Here is a 14,643-nt window from a genome sequence, read left to right on the forward strand (position 1 = left end):
TCCGGAGCTCCCGAGAGTGGCGATGCTGGAGCTGTTGAAGGACCCCGCTGGAGGAGGGGGCCTCCCCGTCCCCGCTCGGCCACGTGGACCCTGGGGCGGCAAGGCTCGTCGTGGCCAGGGAAGCCTGAACCCCGGGGTGCTATCGAGTTATGCTGCTGCATAATGAGGTTTTCACACAGGCCTCCTAACCGGCGGGAGCCAGCTGAACCGGTGCCCTCCGGCCGCGGGAGAGGCGGGGGTGGCATGACCGCCTCCCAACCCCTCCACCCACGACCCTGCGTGGGCGGCGCAGCTGCGCTTCCCCCAGGCCAGTGCGGTGACAGTGCCCCCCCGCTGGGTGCCCCCAGCTTCCAGGACCCTCGTGGCCCCCAATAAGGAAGGGCGGGAAAGGGGGGGGGACGACTGCAAAGCGAGCTTTAAATGCGTGTGTATAATCCTAGTTGACCCCTAAGAAGATGTTCAGTCAGTGCTGCTGTCCTCTTCTTTAAACCTTGGGAGGGCAGAGACTTAGTTTAGTGGCAAGCAGGGCAGGTGGGTGGCAGCTGCTGGGACCCAAGTCCAGGGGCATGGAGCACATGGTCCTGGGCGCAGATACTGGACGCCAAGAGCTGGCAGGGAAGGAAGAGGGGATGTGGGCCCGCCCTTCATTTTCCAGACGATGAAACCAAGGCACGATTGCTGTATTCGCGGGGGAGTGGGCCTGGGAGCCCACTGTCCTGCCTCTCTCCCGTCCCCTTCCCACCAGCCTTTCCCAAACTGCTCCACGGAACACACGCTACTGGGGAGCCAGGGTGAGAGGAGTTCTGTAAATATGGACTCTGATCAAGAGGCTGAAACTGGGAAGGAAAGGCCGCCTCCCACAGGCTGCGTGCCATCCCCAACCACCGGTGGCTCAAGCCCTGGGGCCTGCGCTGTGGGTAACAGGAAGCCCAGAGGCGGAGGCGTGAGCTCAGCTCTGGGCTCTGCAGTGTCAGGGCCACTCGGACAGCCTCCCGTCTCTGTTCTCAGCGCCCCCACCTCCCCGTCACAGGTGGGTGGCCACCGCTCCAACCGCTCCAGGTGTCCTGTTCCCTCACCCTATCTCACGCAAAGGCAGCAGACTCTGGGGCAGCTCTCCCTGCGTTTCTCTCTGTATTTCCCCAAACTCCCAAAGCCCCCCTCCCCTTAAGTCTCACTGACCAGAAGGGCTGAGTCACATGCTTACCCTGTACTGATGACTGGCAAAGGGGACTACAGGGCCTATGATTACCACAGAAATAGAATGATTCACCCACTGGGGCTGGGCCCGGTCTTTCTTTCTTTTTATTTTATTTTATTTTATTTTATTTTATTTTATTTTATTTTATTTTATTGAGATCGAGTCTTGCTCTAAAGTCGCCCAGAGTGCAGTGGCACAATCGGCTCACTGAAACCTCCACCTCAAGTGATTCTCCTGCCTCAGCCTCCCCAGAAGCTGGGATTATAGGTGCCTGCCACCACTCCCAGCTAATTTTTGTATTTTTAGTAGAGACAGGGTTGCACCATGTTGGCCAGGCTGGTCTCAAACTCCTGACCTCAGGTGATCCACCCATCTTGGCCTCCCAAAGTGCTGGGATTACAGGCGTGAGCCACTGCAGCTGGCCCTGTGTTTCTTGAACAAAATCATAGTTCTGATCGCAAAAAAAGGACAAGCAGTTATTCAGAAGATACCAACGGGGTCTGCCATGACATAGTTTTTCACTTTGGGACTTCTGAGTGCCTTTCCATGCGTATGTGCACTGTCCATCTCAAGAGGTGAAGTTCACATGCAGCTTCCTAAACTCAGTTGACCACAGAACCCCTCTGTCACCAAGCATCTTCTGAGACTTGTGTTCTATGAACACACTTTGGGAAACACTGCCCAATGCGTCCTCTCAGGGTTTCCCTTCTTAATTTGTGTGACATCACTTTTAGGCTAGACAGAAACCTTCTCTTCAGCCTTGAGTAAACGCAATTTCCATAAATGTCCGTCTCCTTGTTTTTTTAAGTCACTCCCTGTCCAAGTCAAACCTTGATTCTGAATGACAATTTTTCTGTTTCAGCCAAAAGCCTTGCATTTAGACATTTATCCTCAAATATTTTCAGTCCCTACAAAACTCTTCAAAGGTTTAAAACACACACACACACACACACACACACACACACACACACACACGATGAAGTCCTGAAACCTAAATTCCAGCAGCTGTTCTAAAATGTTTTAACAACTCCATCCACGCATGAATACCATGTTCACCCTTACAGGAGGTTCTGTGTGTTTCTGTGTTTTCTCTCTAACTAATTAGATGTTTAAGGTTCCTTTCTTCCAGGAGCCTGAACATGGTGTACACTCAAAAATAGCTGCTACAAGTTCTGCAGCTCAGGATTAAAGGAAAACTTACGTTTGAAGTGAATTTGCAAAATGTTCTCATTCTCTGCGTGATAATTCTGAACCACCGTAGCTCCCACTTCCAGAGCTGTGTCCAGGAGCTGTGCAAAGCATCTCGCCTGCATTATATCCATTCTTTTTTTTTTTTTTTTTTTTTTTTGAGACAGAGTCTCACTATGTCGCCAGGCTGGAGTGCAGTGGTGCACAATCTTGGCTCACTGCAACTGCCGCCTCCCGGGTTCAAGCGATTCTCCTGCCTCAGCCTCCTGAGTAGCTGGGATTACAGGTGTGCGCCACCACACCCAGCTAATTTTTGTATTTTTAGAAGAGACGGGGTTTCACCATGTTGGCCAGGATGTTCTCAATCTCTTGACCTCGTGATCTGCCTGCCTCAGCCTCCCAAAGTTCTGGGATTACAGGTGTGAGCCACTGCGCTCGGCCCATTATATCCATTCTTACACGAAGCTGCAAGACAGGCATTCCTATCATCTATCATCCCCAATTTTACAAATGAGAACAGAGTTTTGGGAGGCAAACCCAGGCCAATCTGATTCTGAAGCCTACATTCCCAACACTAGCTCATTGTAAGATTATCTGCCAGTTTCTGGGGGAAATTTGGGGTGAAACCTTTCTTCTTAGGAAGTGAACCTGGGTGCAACACCTCCCTTTATGAAGTTATAACCATGTAACTAGTAAAATTCGCTCTTTGGTTGTATAGAATTTCTATTTTTTAAAGTCTAGACTTGACGCAAATTGCAAAAAGTGTAACCAACCTCTCCCTGGGAAGATTTGGTGTTTTGTGTGTGAGTGTGTGTGTGTGTGTGTGTGTGTGTGCATGTGTTGGGGGGGAGAAGAGGAGGGGCAAGAATCACATCGTTCCCCTGATAAGTCAAATTAACTTAAAATGTACATTAGGAGCAATCTTGTCTGATGATTTCAAAGCAGGAGAGCACTACTCCTACTTATTAAAAAAAATAAAAATATTTAAATCCAATGTGTTTTGAACATTTCCTAAATGGGAGACATAGTGCTATGTGCTGTACTTATTTTTTCCAAGTTCTTGCAACCATCCTGAAATGTGGGTGTCATTGCTCGAATTTAATAAATCAAGAAACCACAGTTTCAAGAACTTAATCGAGTAAGCTGACATCACAAAGCTAGATTTGGCAATAAATATGATGGAGTTGAAAAACAAAGGGTGATTACAGAAAGAAGAGTCCTGGCCTAGGTTTGAACTGGCCACAGTAGTTAAAGCCAACTACCAGGTACGGTAGACTCTCTGAGGCACTGACTAGCAGAAAAGGGCCAAGACACGAGGTCTGAACAGTGATGCTGTGATCTCTTCACCTTGGGTGCAAGACTGGGCAGGATCAGCCTGGCCTGCAACATGTCTGTACATTCAGGCCAAGATACCGGAATCTCTGAAGGGTCACTTGCTTCCTTGGTTGCTCATCTGCAAAGAAGGGCAGTCGTCGCTGCCTGCTTGTTCAGGTGATGAGGTGCTTGCCTTGTGAATTAACAAGGCTTATAAGTTACTGTGAGCGCCTTTGAGAAAGGTGCCATTCCGCCCGAAGCATTGTTTGACTGTTACTCTTTTTGCTTTTGTTATTCAGCCTGTATTATTAAAATATAGTCTGAAATGTCAGCTTAAATTAAAAGATCCTTTCAATGGATCATTTAAAATGCCCATTGTCTTGATTTCTGGAGAAACTTTGTCTGTGCCACAAAATCTCTTAAAGGAAAAAAAAAAAAGAAAAAACAGAAGTAAATTCAAGTCGACCTGGTGAAATAAAAGAGAATGTCTTTTCATAGGGCCATGCTTAGGGTTGGCCGCTTTTAAGATGTTTCAAGGGATTTTCTTTCTTTCTTTTTTTTTCTTCTTCCCAAACTACCTTCTTTGTTTAGGGGTTCCTATTTGCCCTCCTGCCTTTCCTACAGTGTCACTTATTGCTTTGCCAGAGACTAACTGAATGTGAGGACACAAAGGGACAATGAGGCTCATTACCCAAGGCAAGAAGCCACCTGCATGCATTTAGAGAGGCTCCTTCTCATATGTCCTGCAGTTTGTACCAAAGGCATTAACAAGGAGGGCCACCAGCAGCTCCCTTACTCAGGGGGAATGAGGAGGGAGTTAGCCCCTCAGTGCTCCCAAACCGATGAGTCCTCAGGAAGCCCCGGGAAGAGGCAGTTGAATTATTATTATTGTTATTATTAATTCAGCCCTCTTCTACCACAAAGACATTGCAAAGAAATAGCAGAGCAATTGATCTATCCTGATTCACACTAAGTGCATCTGATAATAACATACTTTCTCAATACCAGCCTGACCAACATGTAGTCTCTACTAAAAATACAAAATTAGCCAGGCGTGGTGGTGCATGCCTGTAATTCCAGCTACTCGGGAGGCTGAGGCAGGAGAATCGCTTGAACCCGGGAGGCAGAGGTTGCGGCGAGCCAATATCATGCCATTGCACTCCAGCCTGGGCAATAAGAGCAAAACTCCATCTCAACATAAATAAATAAATAAATAAATAAATAAATAACATATTTTCAGGAGCATAAAGAGGCCAGTGGTGTCACTTAGGCCAGATGGCCGGGGCAGATGTGTTCAGCAACCTTCCCATCATTGACAAGCTTTACTTGCTATTACCTAGAAAGTCAAGACAATGTGAATAATTCAACATGTGTTGTTCCTGATAGGAAATGCTAGCTAAGGAGACTGCAGGCCTTTTTGTTTTTCACCCAAACAGTTGGCTTTGTTTTGCCCTTTCCCTCCTTATTTTCTCTCATCTCTGCTTCTTGCTGAATTCTACAGAAATGGCAGTTTGGAAATACTAGGCAGAAAACACTGCACAAAGGCCACATACTAAATATTTTCAAAGGCAAAATAAAAAGGAAAGGATAGCATGGGATGTCTCAACATAAGGGAAGACTCATCTGGGCAATGACAAGTTTATCCAAAGTCACATAAATGAGAGTATCAAGAAAGTAAGTGGTGATTGTTGACATGGAATAAATGGATGAACTATTTAGGCAAGGAACTGGGCTGCATCTAACTGGAAAGGCACAGAGAGAGACAGAGTCTGCACGGTTTGCTCGCTTCAGATTTTGCCAAGCATGAAACACATCTGCGAGGTTGAATCATGAGGCGACTGTGCAATGACTAGGGGCAGGTGGTCTGAGTCCAGTAATGGCATGTGGCTGTCAGCACAAACCCTGCAGAGGAAGATGCATTCTAGCACAGGCCCCCTGGCCCCTATCCAAGGTGCTTAGTTACCAAATTCCTGAAAGGACCTCTAATCAGGCAAGGTCAGCCACAGTGCCACCCCAAAGATTGTGTATCAGCAGGCCTTGTTACAGCTTTCATTGGGAAACTAAGTTGCTTCCCAAATGGTTGGTGTCTAGAATGAATCAATGCCCACAGACATTATGGTGTCTGGCTCATAGTAAGCATTGAATACTCATTGACTCAATGAATGGTTGGCCATAACCTCACCATGACCTGCATTGAGATTTAGTTATGCTGATGGTTTTATAAAGTGCATGTATCTTAGAACTACCACTGTCTTCCTTCATCATTCTATAAGCTATGATATAGCTGCTATATGTTAAGTGTCACAAAACAAAGGAGGAAAGGGAGGGAGGAAGGAAGGAAATTTTTTTCAAAGTTATTGAACAAAATACTGTGTTTAATTATTCCGGCTAGGGAAGGGGGAGGGGAGCCTGCCCAGGTGGTCATTCCAGTGAGCTGGGCCACTAGGGCCAGGACTCTTTCTGATTCATATTCGGATCAGGTATAGCCTAGGGGGTAGCTCCAGCCAGAGGCACCAGAAGCCACGTATTAAGACTTAGACATAGACCTAGACAGAAGCCAGAACATAAAGGGGCAGAGAAATGGAGGGAGTCGGGGCACTGGGTGTAGGAGAAGTAAGTCAGGATATGAAGAACCAGAGGAGTTCTGAAGGAAGGCTGAGGAAAGAAGAGTGATAGGCAAAACCAACTCCTCAGGACAGACATGCTGTGAATTTCAAAAATAGTTTAAAAAATAATTGCTCTTTTTCTCCCTAAACCTATTTTCTCCCAACATTATTAATGTTTTCAAGTACACAGAGAAGTTGAACATTTTACAGTGAACATACTGCCTACCTAGATTTCCCAGCGATCATTCCAGCATACCTGCTTTCTCGTGTATCCATTCATCTACCCATTCTTCTCTCCTTCTATCAATCCATTCTAGTTTTTGATATTTTCTTTTCCAGCATTTTTTTATGAAAACACAACCTTACTGTTAATGCTCATGATTTTTGTTATTTATATAAAGGTGAGTGTAACAGGGGTGGCTAACTCTCCAACAATATATATCCTCCCCTTTATAGTAATTGAGTTTTAAAACATGGACATAGAAATTTAGTATAAAGACTACATTGCCCAGCTCATTTGCAGCTAGGTGTAGCCATGTGACTAAGTTCTGGCCAATTAAATGTAAGAGGGAGTATCATGAGACAGCTTCCCGGACCCTTGTCTAAGGGGCAGCATGCCAGGGCCTGTGCCCAGTTTGCCTTCTTTTTCCCGTCTTCCTCCATTCTGCTGCCTGGAACACAGATGTGGCCATCTTGGACCATGAGGATGAAGATGGCAGCCTAGGGATGGCATTGTGGAGCCCTGAACTGGAGGAAGTCTAGGGCCCTGAGGGCTCTGTACAGCAGGGCCACCACAACAGTCCTGAACTGCTTACCCCTGAACTAAATTTACATGAGAAGACAATAAACATCTTTCTTATTTAAGCTGTTATTTGCAGCATTCTGTCACTTGCTACTAAACTTAATTCTAACCAATGCAACAAGACTTAAAAACTCCATCAGTACAAAGAGCTTATAAAGAAAAGCAGTGAACAAATCCTAATGCCTCCTCAGCCCTGCTCCAGAGGCAAACCCTTTTAAGTGGTTATTTCCACATCTCTAAACAATATGTTTCTATTTTTAGGCACTGTCTATTGACTTCAGCTCCCTTGAGCCTCTCTACTACTTCTCCTTAATTCTTCCTGCCAATAAAGGTTCATCACCATTTTAGTCCCTCTATTGTTCCTGTTGGTCAATGTAGTTTTATTTACTCCATTATTTCTTTTTCCATCAACTAAAGATGAAATCTCTTGTCTCCCTGCTTTGTAAGATAGGGTCATCAGGCCACATACCTTCAATTCTTTCTACTTCTACTCCTCTGTCTTCTGTCATCTCAGTCTCTATAGTTTTTATGTTTACACTGTCAGCGTTGCTGGGACATACATCCTTTGGCTGACAGTTTCACTATAGAGTGAGTGTAGGGCATCCTGACATGCCAGAATGTGAGAGGCTTTGCTCTGCTGCGTCGAATCCCAACTTAGGTGCTCTAATTTGTCTGTAGCCCTATAACCTCCAATCTAGAATTCACGCAGAATACTGTAATTGTGTGTTTACATGTGCATCAAATCCAGGCCCTTTATTCTCAGCAACACACATGGAGGTGTAATGACCTACCAAAGTTTTCTGAGTGATAAGACTGAGCCAGAACCCAGGTAACTTACTTCATATTCATTGCTACTGAACATTTCTTGATAATTCAGTGCTTGAGGATCAATATGGCAGGCCACATTCTCCTGTAATACAATAAGCTCTATCACTTCTTAGCAGATTAAAGCTGAGTTTGCATAGGCACACTTGACATGCTGCACTTCCTCCAGGTTGTGCAGGCTCTAACAACCCTGGAAGACACCCTGTTGACACCATCCATATCTGAGCTGAAGAACCATGGCTTGGCAGAGTTAGATTCAGGCTGAGAGCACAGAGTGCCCACCATGAATATCTGTTTGGTGGATCACAGAGGGAAGCTGTTGAAATCATAAGATACTGCTCCAGACATGCTATTGGTTCAATGCATGTTTTCTCTACAGAGAAACAGATGAGAATGCAGAAACACATGTTCAGATACATTTGGCTGAAAAGAATGGCAGCCCTGTCATGCATATTCTTGGCACAAAAATCCAAAACCATAATAAACACAAGAAGCAGATGTTTATAAGAATCATTTTTAGCTTGGGGCTATCAAATTGAGGATGGAGATGAAAACTATAAAAGTGTGTTTTAAGTGTACTGATATGCCTTCCCTACATTGTTTCATGCCAGTTTAAATCTGTCTGACTTTATATTGCAGTTTTCAACCACCCAATTGGAGGTTTTAGGATGATAAATTTGGAGATTTTGGAAGGTGATTGCACCCATCCTTTTTAACCAAGTCAAGGTCACAACTAAAACACCTCAGAAAGTCCGTAGTCCAATGGTACCTCTTGGTAATACTGTTACATTGAGACAATTGGCAGTAGAGATTAGTGAGAAGAGGTCATATAAAAAAATATAAACAAGAGTGGAAAATCAATGAAGTGACCCCATAATGAATGAGCAAGGAATTCACATAGCAGAGAAAAATCCCAGACAGAACCAGATTTTCCCAGAAAAGACACTGAGGTGCTGATGTGCCAGTCCCCAAACCGTGCTTTCTTCTCCAATCCCACATAGTCAGTGTGCCCACCATGCTGCAGCGCCCTGCAAAACGTCCCAGTGAACCCCAGGTCCCTGTCTTTGCTGGCCTCTTATCACACTACCCTCTTTACCATCCAGATCACAGGGTCCTCAGTGGTCAGTGGCTTCGTCCCCACCGCCATCAGCTGTGATTTCTGCCTTCACATTTTCCACTCTCCCTTATGTGCCCAACACTGTCTTCCTCTGCTGTGTGGATGACGATATGGCCATCCCTCCTAATCTATCCCTTTGATTGCCTTGTTGTCCCCCAAACATTCTCTCTTTCTGCCTTTAATAATGAAATCCCCGCATTTTTGCTGGTCACAGGACAATGTAGCATTAAGACTACATTTCCCAGCCTCCTTTGCTAGCTGTGGTCATGTCACTCATTTAAGGTAGGAAGCTGGGTAAGTTCCAGGCCATGTCCTTCAAAAGAGTGGTTGCGCCTTCCCTCACTCTTTTCTCCTTCCTGCCTGCTGGACTGTGAAGGCATTGTTCATGTCAGGGAGCCGCCTGGACCAAAGGAATCCCCTAGGAGAAGGTGGAGTAACAAGGTGGAGAGCCTGGCTCCTTGCCACCATCAAGCCACCGCTGTAGTGCTGGGTCACCTGCTCCATCCTTGAGTAAGATAAATAAATTTGGTTCTCAGCCAACACATTGAGTCTCTTTGCTATTGCAGTCCGTCCTGTATCTGAATGCAGCACTATTCCCATCACTTTTCACCATGCAGGCTACCTGCTCCAAATGCCAAGGCTCTGCTCCCACACCCCTGGCATCCCGCAGAACCACTCCTCTGTGACCCTCAACAAAGTCCCAGCTTTCCCTGTGTTCACTTTCCTTTTGTGCACTGCAGCTGGAGTTCTCAGTACTAGAGCAGTGGGTAGGACTTGGTTAGGCTGCTGCTTCATTAAAGGAAACCAAAAGGCATTCTGGACCTTGTAGGGGAAGAGTAACTCCCGGTAGGTTCTTAGTTGTAATGAACCCCTGTTACAAAGGACAGATAAACAAGAGAAAAACAAACAGAAGTTGATTAACATGTGTATTTTATAAATACATGGGAGATACCCAGAGAAGTATCCAGAATCATTCTCCAAGAAGTGGCCTTGACTCCCAGCTTATATAAGATCTTCAACAAAGAACAGCACATTTTTAGAGAAGGGACAAAGGAAAAGGACTGTAAGACTCTGCAGGCAACTTGTGGGAAGGCAAATCCATGGCGGACAAAGGCTGGCTAGACAGCTGGTGAAGTAGAGTCCTCTGTATCACCTCCAGGCTGATGAGAGTCTAAAGCAGTCTTCAGTGGTTAACCTTTGTTCTCCTGGGCAGGAATACTCTTTGTCTCTGTAAATCTATGTCCTGCTTTTAGGCAAATAGAGGGAAGTCTAAAGGGTTCCTGCATCTGCTTCTTAATCGTCTTCAGCTGAACAATCCTTCGTATTTGAGGATGGCATATTCTGATCTCCTAAGAGCTCATAGAAGGTATTCAGTAAATGCTTGTCAAATGAATGCATGACCAAGAGAAAGTCCCACCACTAGGTGCACGGGAACTCGTAGGTGGGAATTTTCTCCCTCAAATTCCTTAAAATAATTATCAACATCATTATCTTACATTCCTTTAATCAATGTGCAAGATATCATACTGGTAAGCAATTTGTGAATGTTGTCTTTTAATCTCACAAGAATTGTATCAGCTGATTACTATTATTGTTGTTGCTGTTGTTATACCTGTTTTACAGATGAGGAAACTGGGATCAGAGAAGCTAAGCTAATTGGCCAAGCCAGAACACAAAGCTCTGTCAGTCTGTCTGCAATGCTACCTGCATCCTTAACCCTTGTGGTAACTGTGATGGTTTAAGGCAAAAACAAGTAAGTAAAGAGTGCAGCGTAGCCCTTACTATTCATGCTTGCTGCACTGAGAAGCCTTCCAAAAGCCTGAGCCCTTAAAAGAATATGTGGGGCCCGTAGGGCTGATCATGCAGGGACCACCTTTTGCCAACCGAGAATGAATAACCCAGATACCCAGGTTTCTTGATATCTGCAAGTCTAGAAGCACTTTATACTGCTTTCAAATTATTTGTTAAAGCACAATAATTCACATTGTGTAGCATTTTACGGTGACTAAATGTTCTGCCGAACATCAGCCTAATCACAGAACTGTCTTGTAAGGTAGTTGGGCTGTCGTATTATTCTTCCTGTTCTCCAGAGGAGGACACTGAGGCCCACAAAGCTTGTGACTCTGCTGGGCAGAGGCTGAACAGGGCCTGCCCTTCCTTCACACTACGCTTGTCTTGGTTAGCATGTTACCTTTCCTTTGTCCCTCACCCACCCCCTTCCGCAAAGCAAGCTATGGGGAAATTATGATAGATTAGCCTTTACAGAGGGAAAACCAAATAATGCTAGGTTCCAAAATATTATTTTGAAAAGTTTTTTAAAGGCATCCAGTCCTGTTAGCTAAGAAAGCTGTAAAAAAAATAAACCACAAGAGTTTAGTGGTTTGAATTCAGCTGAGGCTGGGAAAAATGCCATCGATGGCTTTTACTTAGGTGGCCAAGCTGCCTACATTTTTCTAGCAACTTCGGGAGTTGGCCAATATTCACAGCTGAAAAACCATCTTGGGCCCTGAGAAACCTCCTGCTTGCCCAGCTCCACAGACAGAAAGACTGTGATGGGGCCCAAAACAGGATTGGCTGAGATCAAGGTCGCGGAAGCTGGCAGAGCAGGTGGGCTGCACGTTGTGACGCCAGCGGGGACCCACACCGGGCACCCACAGGATGCGGGTTTCAGCGGGTGCCAGTCCCACGCCCAACACCCTGTCCTTTATTCGTCACTCTTCAAACCGGCTGGATCTCGAGTCCACTCACCTGAACGCTGAACTTTTTAGTTGAAAATTTACCAGATACGAACAGGGAGTTTTTGTACTGGGTGTTTATTTCCTGGACCATGGGTACTGCGGGTCGGGGATGGGAAGAGGATGACAAAGCAGCAAACAAAAACATTTTACAGCCACCCACCTGCCGAGGACTCCAGCGAAAGCTTTAGTTGCTGAGGATTACTGAGAGGCCGGGGGCTGCCATCGGAGCTAGCAGCCGGAGGGCAGAGAGAGTGGAGTGCTCAGTGCAGCGGGCGGAGGCTGGGAAGAGCTGTCCCGGGCTGTTTTCAGGAGCAGCTGCTCAGCTTCAGCGGCCTCTTCCCTGGGCTGACTGGGCCACAGGCATCGAAAACCCGGCCTAGCCCAACCTCTGCCGGCCAAACAGCCCTCATAAAACCACAGACTCCTTTTAAAAAGCAATAAAAGGAGCCATGCCCAGAACACCAGATCAGGGCAGGACATGGGGTGAAGATGTCTGAGGCAGAGAACTGGGGTAAACAGTTCCAGGAACCTGCGTCTGTGTGCGTGGTGGTGGTGGCGGGGGGCATGGTGTGTGTGTGTGTGTGTGTGTGTGTGTGTGTGTGTGTGTGTGTGTGTGTGTAGACAGAGAGAGTTCTTCTTGTAGGGGGAAACCAAGTGAGATGATAGACTCTGGTGAATGGCAGACAATAATTCCACTGTCTCCTGCCCCTCCTGTGGCCTAGTGTCCAGCCCAGGTCCACGGGCCCTGCAAAGCGCCCCCTCCTCCCAGCCCCTCCCCTCCTGCCTTCCTGGCCCTGAATGCCCGGGACCACTCAGGCCTTCATCCGTACTTGCAAACGGCAGCAGCCACCTTTTGTTTCCCGGCACTGTCGGAGAAGGCTGGGACACTCTAGACAGTCTTTTGGGCACCTTCCAAAACTATGTGTGCAGAAAGAAACAGGGCTTTTAAAAGAGACCTTTAAGAATGAGGGCTCCCTCACCTTCCCTGAATAGGAACAGACTAAGAAATCTCTTCTGCAGCTTCTTTGGGTTTCTATTTGGAGAGATGTGTTTCCCCTGGCTGTCTGTCGGCAGGAGGGAGGTTTGGAAAGCCTGCAGGATAAGCAACAGTGGGAACACTGCGCATTCACCCGCAGGAGGCCACCCACGGAGACTGCGGGGAACACACACACACTCACACACAGAAATACGCGCAAACACAAAGAAACCTCCATTCAGCCCATCTCTCAACATGAAGCAAACGCATGGCAAACATTGCAAAATCTCGGTTTTGCTGGGGAGGCCGCCGGGCCTTTAGATGGGTATTAACGCAATTGGTAGACATTAACCCGTTGTGTGCCGCCTGCTGGTTTATTCTCCAGCTGAGAATGAAGGGAGAAACTGGGTTTTAAGAAAGTCTCAGAAGCAAACGATGTGATGGCGAACACTGTATACAATTCAGGGAGAGAAGCAGCACACCAAACTGAGTATTTGAATAATACTAAAATAAAGTTAATATCACATTTTTAATGATTCCAATTGCAACATTGATTATTCAATATTAATCCCAACTTTAATGGAAGTATAAGATGCTACCAAGAAAGACACTCAAATGCAGTTGTGGAATTACTAGCTCGGGGCTTCTCAAACTTGAACAGGCACACAACCCTCTGGGGGTCTGGGAAAAACACAGATTCGGATTCCGAGGTCTGCAGGGGGGGCACTCCTAACAAGTGCCCAGGTGGTGATGACGCTGAGACTAGCAAGGTATGGGTAAATTTTTTTCTTCTTTATAGTGTAGCTTTTGGTATCTTACAATCTTCTGTAATGACCATGTTACTACTGAGGCAATCATGAAAATATTTTCCTTTTGAAGATAAGGTATTTGTAGATTAAGTTCCGTGCCTCATCTGACCAGTGCCTGGAGCGCTAGGGTATGAGGCTTATCAACAGGAAGGGCAATTCAGAGCTTTGATTCTCAGCCTAGAGTGGGGGTCGCCAGGGAATCCCCGGGAAGCTTTACAAAGCATTTGCCCCCTGGGGACTTGTCAGAATCTGGGGGAGAGGAGGGCTGTGTAATTGGAGAGCTCCCTGGACCACACACCACGCCAGTTGCCCAGGCCTGAGCGCCACTACTGCAGACTTCCCACTTTGCTGTCCTGTGTCGCATACCTCAGTCTGTTCAGATCCAGGCCTGCTCTGTAGCTGTCACTGGAATGGCTGAGTGCAGGGTAAGAAATATACGATTTGGTGTTTCAGTCAGGAAGATCCAATGTTTCATGTTTATCTGGAGTAAAAAGGGCTATTTGCTGCTCAGACTTAATGTTTGTGCTAAAGAAACTATCGCACAACTCACCTGCAGATCAGTGATTGAGAAGCATAAGGAATGGTGAGGACCCTGTGGCTATCTTTAAGACACTGTGCATATGGGGACAGGTGAGCAGACTGTCCTCTCCGCTGTGGCTCTTAAGGTTTACAAAGTAGCTCAGTGGTACCAAGGGTCTGACAGTTATAACACCAGACAAACTGGCAGCTTGGTGAGTCCTTCTGCCAATGGGACAATGATCAGGAGCGTGGCTGTGTAAAATGTTCCTCTTCTGTAGCCCTGTGCCATTCAGAATGCCGTCAGAGATAATGCAATGTTAACTTAATCATCAGTGACACGTGCACCGACATCTTTTTGTTGCCTTGCATTGAGGACAAGGAAAACGAGATGAGCTGGTTTGTAAGCTATATCCTCTGTGTATTATTGGATTAGAACTCTTCCCATTCCAACTGGCATAAGCAAGAAAATGGAAACTATTGTCTTATGTAACTGAAAATCTTACCTTCAGGCACAGCTGGATCCAGGCACTCAGATGATGTCATCAGAACTT

General features: G+C 46.3%; 1 long non-coding RNA gene across 2 annotated transcripts in view; it reads left to right on the top strand.

Moving 5' to 3' along the window:
- The window catches only part of LOC134728572 (uncharacterized), a 115,509-nt gene that overhangs the window by 87,512 nt on the left and 13,354 nt on the right, over positions 1-14,643 (top strand). The gene's annotated exons all lie outside the window — the stretch shown is intronic.

Source organism: Pan paniscus, chromosome 11 (assembly GCF_029289425.2).
Source record: "Pan paniscus chromosome 11, NHGRI_mPanPan1-v2.0_pri, whole genome shotgun sequence".
Lineage (NCBI taxonomy): Eukaryota > Metazoa > Chordata > Mammalia > Primates > Hominidae > Pan > Pan paniscus.